Raw genomic sequence first — 16,241 nt, forward strand, 5'->3', positions numbered from 1 at the left:
TAGATTGAATGGCTTACCCGGAAGAGGAGGGCAGAGCCGTGGTGCGGACACCAAAGACTCCTTCAACTTCCGGAATGCCTCTTGCTCAATTTCTGACCAACGCCATTTGGTCCCTTTGGCCAACAGACTCGTGAGTGGTGCTGTGATCTCGGCGTAGTGTGGCACGAATTGGCTGTACCAACCACAAACGCCTAATACCCGTAACACGTCCTTTGTCTTTTTTGGGACAGGTAGTTCTTGAATCGCCGTCAGTTTCTCCGGTTCCCGGTCTATTCCTTCACCGTCCACGACGTGTCCTAGGAATTTGATCTGTGCCACCCCGAATGTACATTTTTTCGGTTGGCACGTCAGACCGTAAGACTGGAGTCGCTCCAAGACTCTCTGCAAGTGGTTTAGATGTTGATCGGGACTCTCCGAGTATACCACAATATCATCCAAATAAACCAACACAAATTTACCAACTAACCCACGGAAGACCTCGCTTACCAAGCGACAGAATGTGGCGGGGGCGTTTTTAAGTCCAAAAGGCATTACTCTGAACTGGAATAATCCTCTTTGGGTCCTAAACGCCGTGAGTGGACGTGTCTCTGGTGAGAGACCCACCTGCCAGTATCCTGATTTCAAATCCATGGTGCTGTAAATCTTCGCTCCACCCATTCCTCGGACCATGTCATGGAGATCCGGCATCGGGTGAGCGTCCGACTCCGTCTGCATGTTCAGACGGCGATAGTCAACGCAGAATCTACGTGAGCCATCCTTTTTCTTCACGAGTACCACCGGTGCAGCCCATGGAGAGATGCTAGGTTCAACAAAACCCTGTTCTTCCATGTCTCGCACCATTTCGGCAATCACCTCGTTTTTCTCTCGGGAGTACCCGTAAGCGTTTAGAGCCAGCGGATTTGGATCCTTGAGACGGATCTGGTGCTCTATCACCCGAGTTCTGCCTACTTCTCCGGAGAAAACCTCCGGATATTGGCATAGGACTTCTTTGACCCGCATACCGTACTCTCCTTCGGGTAATCCTGCGGTTGTTAGGTCCACTCCTACGGTGACCGGAGTTACTGGATTTCTCCAACTCACGGAAACACGTCTTTCTTTCCCCAGGTGGATTATGCAACCGCTATAGTCCCAAGCGACTTGTTGCTCCACGAGGAAATCATGGCCCAGGAAGACATCTCCGATGAGATCGTCTAACACTGCTGCCCTGAAGCTTACCTCCAGATCCACTATCTGGGCCCGAAATTCGGAAAACTCCGTAATTTCTTGGGTCCGACCGTCCGCCATCCGGACAGTCTCCGGTTCTTCGGTAAAACTCCGGCCAAACTTCTTTGCCACCCACGGTTTGACGTATGTCCTCGCCGCCTGGGAGTCCAGTAGCGCTACTACTGCCCCGAGTGCAAACTCTAGTTCTATGGCCGGTAACGGAATATCCGTTACTGTAGTTTTCCCCGTTGACACCGTTGCAATGGCTGGAGACTCTAACACTCCGGTCCGCAGATCCGAAAAGCGTTCTCTCAACTCGAACTTTGAGTCCGTATCTGAGTCTCTCCTCTTGCACTTTTCCCGTGGATAAGGAATAAACTCCTCGGAAAAATCTTCGGCTGTGACCGGACAAATTAACAACTCCTGTGTTAATTCATCTTGTTCCGCATCACTTGAAATGCTGTCCGCGACATTTTTATTGGAAACATCACTCACCTCGGTGGGATTTTCACTTTTGTCCGGAACACTTTCGACTCTTAAAGATTTTCCCGACCTGTTGTCCAGGTGGTCGGAACCCGTTTCCATCACCGAATCATTTTCCCGGTCCATTGTCACGAACTGTGGTTCCTTTACCGGAACGTCGTTTTCAATGGGTTTTCTCGGGTGATTTCGGCGCTTTCTCCGGTGTTTCTCCGGAGGCTCGACGGTTTTCACCGGACAACTCCTCACTCCGGAGCTTATCTTCGGGTGACCAAAGTTTTTCTCCGGAGGAATGCCGTTCTTACCGGATTTTACCGGTTCAGAACTCTTTTGGTCCGACTTCTTCGGGCCATTTCCCGAGTCTCCGGTCCGTATTGCTCCGAAGTTCCGTTTTTTCGGGTCAGTTCTTGTAATTTGTGGTTCCTGTATCGGAACGTTACTCACTGCCCGAGTTGAACTTCGTTGCTTACCACTCTTCGGACGACTCGTGACTTTTCCGCCGGTTACTTCCTGGCCGGCCGGGACCCGGCGGTCCCGCCGGTCGTTTTGGCGTTTCCCGACTCCGACTTTCTTTTTGGACATGCAGCTTGCCAGTGGTCATGACTACCACATACCCTGCATCCTGCTCCCGAAGATAGTCGTTGCTTCGGATTCGGCACCTGGGATTTCTCAGCACTCTCAGCTTTTCGTTTATCCAACCATTTTAACTTTGGTGGTACGTTGGTGCTCACTCCCGCCTTATCCGATATTACGGCCTTGCTACCATCCAGAACATGGGCAAGCGCTCGTAATTCGCTGAACGATTTCAGTCGCTGTATACGTGCATGAATTCTAAATTCATCACGCATGAGTCCAATCACTGTCATTACCACCGCTTCTTCTGTCAGACCAAGGTTTAACCTCCGATACAACTGGTACTTGTGTAGGACATACTCCCCCAGTGTTTCGGTCTTGGTCTGAGCGGTGCTCAACAATTCTGATTGCAGACTCGACTGCAACTCGTCCCCGTTGAACTTTTCCAATAGTTCAGACCTGAACTCTTGCCATGGTAAGTCCAACGCTCTCATGGTTCCCCACCATGTTCCTGCCTGTGCCTTCAGCTGAGGGGCCAAAACGGTCACCCATCTAGCCTTGTGGATACCAGTTTCTTCAAGTATTGCCTCGGCCTGGAGCAAAAACCGCACTGGGTCTTCCTCCCTCTTACCGGCAAACTCTGGTATCGACGCACGGGCCATATTTAGCTCATTTTGAGGGATGAGCAGGCTGTCCGGGAAATGCACGCGTTTTACTCCGGAAAAACTACTCCGTAACGCTTCCTCATGACTTCCGCCGGACACTTCACCGGACACTCCGGACAGATTACCGAAGACTCCGGACATTTCACCGGACACTCCGGACCGGTTACCGGAAACTCCGGAAGAACTCCGATTTCTCGGGTTTTCCCCGGTCAATCTGCTCCGTATGTTCGCCCATCGGCTCTCAAAACTCACACTTTGAGTTTTGACCGGACGATTTTGACTTTCGTCCGGGCAAATCTGATTGGCTCCGGATATATGGCTGGTTGATGGTTGTTGGGAATTTTCACGGCATGAGCAACTTGCTTGCTCCACCCGCTCGGTCGACCTATGCTTTTCTTCTGCTAACTCCCGCTCCAAGCGTTCCACGCTCTCGCTGAGAGTAGCGATTGTCAATTGTTGCTTGTCGACCGTTGTTTCCAACCCCTCCAGCCTGTTTAACATCTGCTCCATAAACTGATTTATCAAGTTCTTTTCAGAGTTGACCTCATCCTCCTCAGTTTGAGCCTCCGATGTTTTCCCTTCCGGTACCTGGGCTGACGTCTCGTCAGTTTCCCCAAACCGTACTGATCTTGGGTCAATGCTTTCCTTGGTCCGAATATACTCTTCTAAAGCCAAGAGTTTATCGGCCTTGGACCCCCCGGTCTCAATACCACGTTTCAATAATTCCCTGTTAATATCGACAATATTTAACTCACTAATGCATTTAGTAACCATTGTGCAGATTAAATTTAATTGCTATTATCTATCTAATATTTTGTCTTTGTCCAAATTTTCCCCATAAACTATTTAAACACAGTTTTGCTACAGCTCGTCTACCAGGATTATCACCTAACTTATCTTTATCTAATAAAATACCCATTTTATCGAAAATTGCTTTTATATACTCATCATTAGAACTATAATTATGTTTTGAACTTTCTAATTTTATTTTCATAAATGTATCAATATAATCTTTAAATAAATCCGTTGTTTTTTCTTTAAAATTCCATACTTCATAAATTTTTGTTATAATGTAACCTTTTTCCAAAGCTTTATTAACTTCGTCTGTTGTCCATGTTCCTATAAATTGCCTTTCATTTTGAGAATGATTACATTTTTGATTTTGATCTACAGAACATTTATAACATAATGGAAATAATAATTTTTCATTTTTTTCCATTTTTATTTTTACTGGAAGTACAGGGTGATAAAGATTTTTTGGAGGTAAAATTTTACATTTAATTAATCCAAACCAATTTTTATCATATACTTTTGGTTTCAATATTTTTTCAGGATGTCCAACAGGATAATAATCATAATAATTCACAGTTGGATATAAACTACACACATCAATATAACGCATTTTTGTATTTTTTACTCTTAATTTGTAGCATTTGTTCTACCTCCAAAGAAAGCGTCTCTTGGATTAATAGGGTCAGCTATATCAGCTTTTTCCATTTTTTTGTATGTATTACTATTTATCCAATCACATTCCCATTGTTCAACAAGATTATAACCTGCTTTTTTTATTGATGTACTTCTTTCAATTGTTTTTTCATACAAATCTTCCATTGTTGCATGATTTATATTATTTATAGTTTCTCTATCTTTATAACATTTAGTACAACCGTGCCAAAAACATCCATGATATTGATAAACTGTTTTTGATTTATTATCAAATCCGTCTACTTTAGCTCTTGCTATTTTTTTTTCACCGCCATTTAATGCATGTAAGATATTTTTATTATTAAAATGTTTTAACCACGTTATCGATTGTTTTGAATATTTTTCATTTTTTTCTTTATCAAAAACAGCTATAGTATCTTCTAATGAATATCTTGATTTATAGATAGCCATACAAACACCTGCTATTGTTGTATATTGAAAAGGATCTATATTAGCTATTTCCAAAAACTGTTTTCTGAATTCTAAACAACTTCTTCGTAAAATATCTACATCTGAATTACAGTAAGACTCTAATTCTTCTTTAAAATTAAATATATAATTTTCCTTAATTTTACTATCATACCATTTTTCAAATTCTTGTTTATTCTCTGTTTTCATTGTCTTGTATCCGTAATATTCTTTATCAGGTAATACGCCTATATAATCTTTATTTTCCACTGTATTAAAGAAATGTGGGAAGTAACCTTTTTTCAACTCTTTAAGACCAAAAGTTTTGGGAAAACTACTAAGTGGAGCTTGAATAAAATTACTACTGTCTTTTATTTTTATATTTAAACATTTAATTTCTAATAACATTAGTTTTGTACCACTATAAATTGTAAATGGTTTTAGAGTGTTATCAACCAAGTATTTTAATATAAATTGTGAATCGTATCCTTTTGCGTAATGAGCTATGAATGTATAACCCTTATATTCATCTGATATTATATGATTACAAAATTCTTCGTTTGTATCGAACATAATTTTATTTCCATCAAAATCATGTGCAATTATTTTATTTGCGATATGAGTTCCTGTTTCTTGTTGAGCTTCATAATCAAAAAACATATATTTTTCTGTGTAAGTTGTAGTACATTTACCTCCTTTTGCTTCTCTAGATAGCATATAACATTGGTGTTCATTTATTTTCACTTCTTTTTTACAATTTCTACATTCACTACATCCACAATGATGATCCTTATTTCTTAACGCTATTTTATTACATTCAATACATTTGTATACATATTCACATATATAATTATGATTATCTAAACATTCTTGATTAAAACAATATCTATTACATTTTTCACAATATATTCTATTTTTCGTACTACTTAAATGTTCAAATCTCGTACCAAAATCTGTACATAATTTACATACATTGTATTCTTTAACACATTTATGTTTATCTTTATTTTGATATGGTTTATCACACTTTTCACAATAATAAGACGATCCGTAGAATCCTTTAGTTGATGTAATAACATCAAAATGATTACAATTTTTATACAAATAAATTTTAGTTTTTTTATCATCGCCCTTATAAATTAAAGTATTTAAATTTTCAGCACAAATAACATTTATTTGTATATTTAGTGCAACTTCCACATTCTTAATATCATTTAATGTAAAACCTTCTTCGTTATATTCTGTTAACATATTACATAATTCTAATGCTAAATCTTTTTGAATTTTTCTACCCATCTTCAATTGCTTAATTTTATTGGAATCTAATTCATGTCCTAAAATATTATTTGTTTGAGTAGATAATGCAACAACAATAGCCCTGGGACAACATAAATTATCATTGTTCTTAATCTGAATAATACTATTTTTCGTTTTTATATTTTCTGATAAATTTATTATTTTAGTTCGATTTGAACCTCTTGGTATTTTTACTAATTGAACTTGAAAAGTAGTTTCTGTAATATCAATTGTTTCAGCTGAAGTTAATATTTTACCAATTGATTGTTTTAAGTTTGATAAAAAATTTTCAGATTTCATTCCAGTAGATATAGTATTATTTAAATTTGGATTCATTACTATAATATTTATTTGATCACCTTTTTCGTAATTTGAATTTTTTTGGACAAGTTTTAACATCTCCTCTAGAGCTTTATGTGTATAATCAATTTTGTATTTTGTATTACTTAGTTTAAGATCTTTTATTAAAGTTTCTCTAAAAGAAATTTTATATTCAGCATTATGTATCTTAAATTTCTTCTGCACTTGTTTATTCAATTGAATTACTTCTATCAAATCAAAAACCTCTGGTGTTTTTCCTAATGAACTATTAAAATAATTTTCTTCAGTGAAAAATGTTTTTTCTAACTTCTGAAACGGATTATTGTTTAATGAACTATTATCAGTCTTGAAAATATCTCCTTTAAATTTACGAAAAGGTTGTTGCTTTCTTTTATTTACGATGTTTGTTATTAAATTTTCTTTATTAAGTTTGTAAATTGATCTTATATCATAATCTCTTGCTAATGACTTAAGCTCAGAGATTTTTAAATCACGAATTGTACGACCTTTCCTAATTTTTGATATAAGATCAATTTTTTTAAGGGTACTATATCCCTTAAGTTTATTCTCTTTTGCTATTGACTTAAGCTCAGAGACTTTCATATTTTCTAATATTCTTATAGAATTTATTTGTTCCATTGTTTATTATAATTTTTTTTTTTTTAACTAACATATTCAATTTTCTTTTGAAAGATTTTGCATTTGAGGATTTTATTTCATTTTGTGATCTATTTGTGATTTAATCAATTTACTGATCTTTTTATGGTTAATTATAGTTTACTGATATTTTTATGATTAATTACAGTTTACTGATATTTTTATGTTTAATTACATTTTACTGATCTTTTACTGATATTTTTATGTTTAATTACATTTTACTGATCTTTTTATGAAAAAAGTTATTTTACTGATCTTTTTATGTTTAATTACATTTTACTGATCTTTTTATGTTTAATTACATTTACTGATCTTTTTATGATTTATTACAGTTTACTGATCTTTTTATGATTTATTACAGTTTACTGATCTTTTTATGAAAAAAGTTATTTTACTGATCTTTTTATGATTTATTACAGTTTACTGATCTTTTTATGAAAAAAGTTATTTTACTGATCTTTTTATGATTTATTTCATTTTGTGTTCTATTTCTGATAAAGTTTACATTTTCTGATGATTTTCTGATGAAAATCAATCTTGTGATCTTTTACTGATATTTTTAGGAAAAGTGTGCTCAAGTGCCCCACTTACTACTAACGCGTATGAAAAATCGTCGCGGACGACGTTACAAAGAGCATAAATATACAAATAAAATAAGTTAAAATAATTCACGCAGTGAATAATACAAGGAACATAGACAAAAAATACAAGTACAAATAATTCAATGTTAGGGACAAAATGGTAACGACAATAATAAACGGACGCGCTAGCGTAAGTGGTGATAACACGCCGTTATAACACTGTTTATGATTAGAGTTTCAAGTGCTTTGGCTATGATAGTTAGGAAGGTGATTGGTCTGTATGATTTCACCTGACTCGGGTCCATATCTCCTGGTTTTGGGATAATTACCAATTTTGCTGACTTCCACGAGTCAGGGAAGACAGCGTCCTACAAGCACCAGCTGAACAGTTTCGTCACCGGTTCTTTAATAACTGCCCAAGCCTTATGTAGCATGCCCGTAGTGATGCCGTTTTCCCCTGGAGCGCTGGTCGGCTTCATTCGCAAATCGCGGCCTTTATAAGTTCCTGCTCAAGGGACGGCCTGAGCGTTAGCGGCCGCTGGAACACCGATCCGATGTGACTCGGATCTGAGGGAACGAAGGTTTTTAGAACTAGCTCGGCTACCTCATCATAGTCTGATGTGGGATAACCGTCTGCCTTAGACAGCGTGCAGTTGATTGGCTCGGGTCGGCTGCCATTCTTGGCCCATCTGAAGGCTTTGACCCACGGATTTTGGTTTAAGTCGCCCACAAACACTTTCCACGCCTCTAGCTTGAGAGACCTGATCGTGTCTAGGAACTCGTTCGGAAGGCTATTGTACCTCTGACGGTCGGTATTTGTAAGTCCCAGGCACCTCTCGGGACTAGGTTCTTGCGCAGACTTGCAAGCACTGGAGACCACCAGACATTTTACCATTGTCGGTGTGAGATTTACTTTTGTCGATTGATATGTCGGTTGTTCATTACCCTATCTATGCCCTTAGCCATGGCGTATATGCTAGACTCTGCGATGCCGCCAATTTCACCCGCGAGAGTTGACCTAAAAAAGTCCCAATCGACCGACTTAACCTGGTATCCGGTGTCGTTAGAAGTCATGATTCGTGTGGACTTAGGTACTGACAAGTCAAATATGATTACCCTGTGATCGCTATCGGTGAGATCACTCACTTTCCAGATGCTAATAATTGGGATGATACCGAGTGGTGACAATGTCACGTCTATGTTCGAAGAACGGTTGTCCTGGCGACAAAATGTGTCTAGTTGATCTGCGACGTTATGGTTGCGTAACCCATGTCTGTCAATGAATTCTTCGACAATCCTACCCCGGCGATTGCGTGAGGAGGAGTGCCAGAGTTTCGAATGACCATTTGTATCCGTATATATGATTGCCCTCTTTTCCTTGACAAGGAAAATTGGTCAAGGTGCTCGACGTGTTCAACGGTTAGAACGTTGTATTAAAAAACGACGATACCAGGACAACGTGTTCTAATCTGCCCTGGCCGTATGCGGCTCTCATCGACACCGAGTACTTAGACGTGTGAGTGTCCATGAGAGAGCACCATGTCGTGTGGCAACGCCTTGACATCTGGAGAAATCTCGGCCTGAACCACCCGACGGTGGCCTCGCTGCTTGTAGCCGGCCTAAGACAAGATGAGCGAGTACTCACCAATTACGCGAGTTTCCTCGGGTGAAGGGCATGATTCGTGTACCCTTACCCGAGTTGGCCAGGGAGGCACCAAGTCCGCTTCACGTAAGCTGACACCTAACCCGCGGTGCGCACACTCTTAAGATCCGAGGAAGCAAGTTCTGAGTTGACCGTTACATGGCGGTCGATCCGGCTACGCGGCCAACCGATACCGAGACGGACTAGCAACGGCCGGGGTGCACCAGCATCGCCTAGGTTTATACGACAACCCAAACCCGATCCGCCATGCTCCTCAGAGCCAATTCTTATCCTGGAGTTACGGATTGGTTTTGCCGACTTCCCTTACCTACATTATTCTATGCGGCTAGAGGCTGCTCACCTCAGAGACCTGCTGCGGATATCTGTATGAACCGACGCAGCCTAAGACTCTGCGTGGCCCTCTCTCGAATTTTCAAGGTCCACGTGGGGGTCACAGACGGGGCCATAACAAGCGGTTTTCTTGGCGCTCGCGTCCCTATCGCCCGGCTAGAGGATTCCAGGGACGTACAACGCTCACAGAGAAAAGAGAACTCTTCCCGGACCCCCCGCGGCTTCTTCGAGTTCATTTTGGTCACCCGGGCGAGACAAAAGACCTAACCCCGAACACTAGGGAGCGGTTCCGCGTCGGGTTCCGGAATACAGAATCCCATGGCGATTCTAAAACGCCTTTTCCCTTGGTACGAGGTTCTCTCTCCAACCTTAGGATCGACTAACTCTTGGACAACGGCTGTTCACAAGAAATCCTTCTCCCGGCAGCCCCCGAGGGCCTATATATATCTGATAATATAAAATTATCTTGTAACGTCACAGGTTTTTTCGTGCACAGTTATTATTATTATTGCTATTATAAATCATTGTGATTATTATTATCAAAACCACCTTATTATTATCATAATTGTCGCGCGCTCGATTAACAATATAATCTACAAAGTTATGTCTCCACATACTACTTCCCCCCTCTCTACACATAGGTTCAGTTGTGAACACAACAGCTGCCGGTCGGATTGCACCGTCGTTCGAGGAAGACGTGCCACTAGCGGAACCGAGAGCGCAACCTGTACCCACATTGTAAATTATAAATTGATACATTACACACTCAATTAGATGAAAAATGAAAATTTAGGAAAGATTCCTTTTATTAATATACCTAACAATTTTTGTAATACAAATGAATAATCTTAGTTACGCGTTTATTATATTATTTATAATCTAATTGATATGCTAAGCGTTGACGAGAGATTCTTTAAAATTATTATTTGATTTATTTATAATGTTGCGTATTTGTTACAAACTGTTTCCTTAAGTATTATTATAGAATAAGTATAATAGATATAGTAGTTAGTATTTAAAATTGATAAAACAGAATATTTGTAGTAGACGATCGTATATATTCCAGATGTTCTGGCTAACGTCAAAAATATAATCATTTCAAAATGTCAAAGCGTTCATATTCTAGTGGTGCTTCAAAGAGGCAAAAAGCAATCATAAAAGAAATCAACGAAAAAAAAATCATAAATTCCTTACCTAAGCTTACAGATTTTTTTTCTTCTATTCCTCCCAAAGAAGAAACTAATTTAGTTTTACCGATATCCCAAGAAACTATAAGCATTAACCAACAATCACAAGTATCTCAAAATCATACTTTAAGCCCTTAATAAATGTTTCATTGATTCTCCAGAAATAGTTGAGGACAATTCATTAATATCAAAAGATCCCGGAAACTGGAATACATTAACTGAAGAAAAACGAAATATGTATATTAGAAAAGGTTCCAAATTTTTTCAAAATAAAAATAGTGACTTTTACAGTTCCACTCGAACTTATATAGAATCAAATGGTAACATTAAAGTGAGACACTTAACCAAGTCAATATTCACTCGTCAACTAAAAAATTGTGAAAATGTCGATAGATCGTGGCTTTTATATTCTCCCTCGAAAAAAGCTTTGTTTTGTTTTGTATGTCGTCTTTTTTCTTCTACAAAAACTGGATTTAATTGTGAACAAGGATTTAATGACTGGAAACATGTTCATACGGTTGTATTGGGGCATGAAAATAGCTTAATGCACAGAGAATCTGTTATGACTTTTTCTGTTAGGACAAAAAATAATGGTTGCATAGATCAAGAAATATCTTATCAAATAAATTTGGAAGTAAGTTATTGGAAAGAAGTATTAAGGAGAATTGTTGCTGTAATAAAATGTTTGTCGTCACGAGGACTTGCGTTTCGCGGAGAAAATCAAATAATAGGAACTCAACACAATGGGAACTATTTGGGCTGTTTAGAGTGAATAAGCCAATTTGATCCATTTCTTTTGGAACATTTAAATAAATATGGAAATCAAGGAAAAGGAAGTCCTTCATATTTATCAGCTAATATTTGTAATGAATTTATTAACATAATGGAGAGACAAGTGCTAAATACAATTATTTCGGAATTAAAAGTGGCTAAGTATTATTCAATTAGTGTTAATTCCACTCCTGATCTTTCTCATATAGATCAAATGACATTCATTATTCGATATGTTAATGAAGATACTCCAGAAGAACGTTTTTTAGAATTTATTCCTATTGATGAACATGGATCTGAGTATTTATTTAAAGTTATTTCATCTTTTCTTGAAAAAAATCAGATTAGTTTGAACAATTGTCGTGGCCAGTCGTATGACAATGCTGCAATTTGCAAATATGTCAGAACAATATGCTGGTCTACAAGCCAGAATAAAAGAAAATTGTAATTTATCCGTTTTTATTCCGTGTGCAGCTCATTCTTTGAACTTGGTTGAGGTTCGTGTAGCGGAATGTGTTACGGAAGCAGTAAGTTATTTTCAGTTTGTACAAAAGTTGTATAATTTTTTTTCGAGTTCTACCTATCGTTGGAATATCATGAAGAAGTGCTTGGGCTCACATTATATTTTAAAATCACTATCAGAAACTAGATGGTCTGCTCGAGTTGATGCTGTTACTGTCTTGTGTAACGGTTACAAGGAAATTTTAGATGCTCTAAAAACAATTAAAATAGAGGATAAGACTTCACCGGGTGTTAAAAACGAAACACATGGTTTAATTAAGAAAATGGAAATGTTGGAAAATATTGTTCTTACTGAAATTTGGAGTAAAATCTTATCAAGAATAAATGAAACAAATAAAAATTTACAAAAAGAAAACATAACCATTGACGTCGGTTCAAAATTATTTGATTCCCGTGTTGGTTTTCTAAGTGAAATTAGAGATGAATTTTATAATTATGAATCTGTCGCTAGAGAAAAATTTCCAGATTCAGACTATAAAGATTTACATCAACGAACTAAAAAGAGGAGTATTCATTTAACATTCCAACAGACCAACGAAAATATATCGTTTTCAAGTAGTGAAAATTCAAAATAGAAACTTACTTCCCAATAATAGATACATTAATAACTCAGTTAGAAATTCGTGGTAAATCATACAAATCTATAAATGAACTATTTGGATTTTTATCAAATTTGAAAAATTTAGACACAAAAGAAATACAAGTCCATTGTAAAATATTTGCGGAATTTTATCATGTAGACATTGATGAAAATGAATTAATTTTAGAAAGTATACATTTAAAAGCATATCTATCGGAACTTGATATTTCTGAGTTCAGTATTTTTAGTACATAAAAATGTTTAAAATCAAATGGACTAGAAGAAACATTTCCAAACATAATGATATCTTTCCGAATTTTTTTATCAATGATGATTACCAACTGTAGTGGGGAACGTTCATTTTCCAAGTTAAATTTAATTAAAGAAGAGCTTAGAAGTACCATGAGTCAGAAACGATTAAACTCCTTATCTTTAATGAGTATTGAACATGAACTACTATCAAGTTTAGATTATGAAAATATTATAGAAGACTTTGCAAATGAAAAAGCTAGGAAGAAACCATTAAAGAGTATTTAAAAATTGACAAATAACATAATTATATGTAGAATATTTAATAAATAATATAGATAATGTGTTAAAAAATGTATATGTATATCATAAATCATAATTTATTAGGTATTGTAAGGCCCCCGAAATATGTTGGGACCGGGGCCCCGTAAAACCTTAAGACGGCCCTGGGTAGGACACATTTGTTGGATATACGATTAAAATGCCTGTATCCTGTATTCCTGTCTGCCCCTGACTAGTGGCTGACTTCACTGCTTATATTGTATTCACAATAACTAATAATGTGTATTATTTAGGTTTTTAGTGAAGTTAAAAAAATGTATTATGACATTGAAACAACAGGTTTAGCTATCCTTCAAGGTTTCCCTATTATTGGCGCTTCAGCGGATGGAATAGCTGCAGATTTTGTCACGGAAATAAAATGTCCTATTAATTACAAAACAGTGTCTAATTACATTAAGAATGATATTATTCAACCTAAAGTTCTCTCTCAAATCCAAATCTAAATGCATGTTTATAAAAAAAGTAAGGGATTACTTGCAATTGCAGATCCAGGTTTTGATGTTAACAAGCAGCTTCAATTGAAATGGGTCGAATATGACTATATTTACTGTGAAATACTAATAAAAAACAGTTCCTTATTCTGGAAAAAAAGTATATTTCCAAAATTATTGTAAATACAATTTTAGGAATAGTTTTAAATTATTTAAATGGCATTTCTTTGGATAGAATAAAAACAACACATTATTTTAAACAAATATATTTTTATTTTATATACAGAAATCTTGAATAAAAATGTACCAATATGAAACTTTTTTTTTAGTATAAACAGGACATATAAAAAAATATTACTGTCTTATAATGGGTTTTTGAAAATTTATCAGAGCACAAGCAATAATTATAATTTCATCAATATTAGATACAAGGTTAATATGCATTAACGCATGAGGTTTCAGTGTTGAAAATTCTCTTAGTCTACCTATAACTCATTCAATGTAAATCCTTAGACTAGTTATTCTTTTGGTTTCAAGAACTTCTTGCTTGGTAGAAATTTGGCTTTGAGATACACTTGGTGGTCTTACTAGTTTACATTTTCTTAATGATAACATATGATCAATATTTTTGAATCCTCTATCAGCCATAACATCAGAATTTTCTGGAACCAAGTCTAAGAATCCACATTTCTCTATCAGTAATACATCACTACATCTACCTCCATACCCTTCTGATATAAAGTTTATAAATCCATCAGGCGTACAAGATATTAGGTATTTAAGAGTATTACATTTTTTATAATCTGACCAAGTTAATAACTATTGAACTGGGTCAGAGGGTTTTGGAATTTCAATTTCAAGACAATCAATGATGGCTTGAACGTTTGAATATCTATAGCGAAATGGGATAGGAAGTAATTTAATGATTGCGTCTTTGTTTTGCCAGTAAATAAATTCTTTAAAATAACCAACAATTAGATTAATAGTTTTACAAAAAATACGACAACTATAACTTTCTGAAACACCAAATAGAAATCTACTAAAAGAGTCATTCAATCGAATTTTAGTTAAATTTAAAAGTATATCTCTTTCAAAAATTTTAGAATTTGAACTTAGTAAAGTAATAAAACCATGTTTAAACCATTCATGGGTTAGACCTATATAATGTTTAGGGTTATTTTGAATATGGTAACACATTACTTCATATCTAAGTTTTTTATATTTATTTGACTCATTTTTAATAAAAAATTCTTCAATATAACATTGAGAACTTGAATAAGATACATTTGATAGACTTTCACAATTTGAAAGAGAAGAATTTAAAGTTGATTCTAATTCACTATTTTCATCAAACTCTTTATGTTTAACTGAGCCAAACTTAGCAGAAGAAATAATTTTAGTCAATGCTAATTCTAAATCACATTGGGAAGATTTTTACCGGGTGGAAGGTTTTGGTTTATTTTTTTTACATATATTTTTTAATTATATTGACTTGGACTCCAACTTCTTTTGATAGTGGTTCTGGTGGAGCCAAATCATTAATGAAATCATTTACTTCATTTGAGTTTCTGATACAAATAAAATACATTTTATATATAACTTCAAGTAAGCATAAAATATAAATATATAGAATTATTGTACATAATCTTGTATTCTTATATAGTTAATGATGTATATACACAATGTTAAGAAATAAGTTAAAATAATACAGAGTAATGTTTATCATGCACCAGTTATGCTTACTTAATACTTTTTTTTAAACTAGGCAGAATGTGCTTTAAAATACTTAGACAAATTTAGGTTGCTTTATATTAAAATTGATAATAGAAAACTAGAAACTATTAGATAGTTCACAGTGAAAAAAAATAATCATGTATCTCATTGTATATACAATATACATATAAAGTACAACTGAAGGGATGAGTGGATAAAGGTGTTAAGTGACATTTTTAAAACTTTTCAGGAACCATCATTTTAGCATTTATATTTTAAATGTTTGGAACTTTCATAATTTTTAAGCTAAGCACACATGATTGGGATTGTTGTATACCTCAGATACTGGTTTAATATATTTATCAATATTCAGTTTATTGGTTTACCCATACTAGACTTACCTTAAAGTTAAGTCACAAAATAAGTACTTAACACCTTTATCCATAAAGTAACTATACAAAAAATTATTTCTAATTGGGTGTTATCGACAATAATACAATATTATAAAAAACAAAATCATACATTTTATAATAATTTTTAAAACAAGAAAAATAGTAAGTTATTTGTCTAACTGTATAACAATCAAATTAACACATTTTCTTCAGTCAATAACGAAATATTTTTATCAACAAAATGTACTTGGAAATATTAATAAAAATAATAAAAAAAATCATAACTTTTTAATGTGATCCTAAAATTTTCCTCAATTAATAGAAAATTAAGATCATTTTAAGAACAAAAAATATATTTGAAATGAAACAAACTTTAAATGATATTGATAAAA

Source organism: Diuraphis noxia, unplaced genomic scaffold, assembly GCF_037042655.1.
Source record: "Diuraphis noxia isolate RWA-SAM2 unplaced genomic scaffold, SU_Dnox_SAM2 contig0006, whole genome shotgun sequence".
In the NCBI taxonomy this organism is placed as follows: Eukaryota; Metazoa; Arthropoda; class Insecta; order Hemiptera; family Aphididae; genus Diuraphis; species Diuraphis noxia.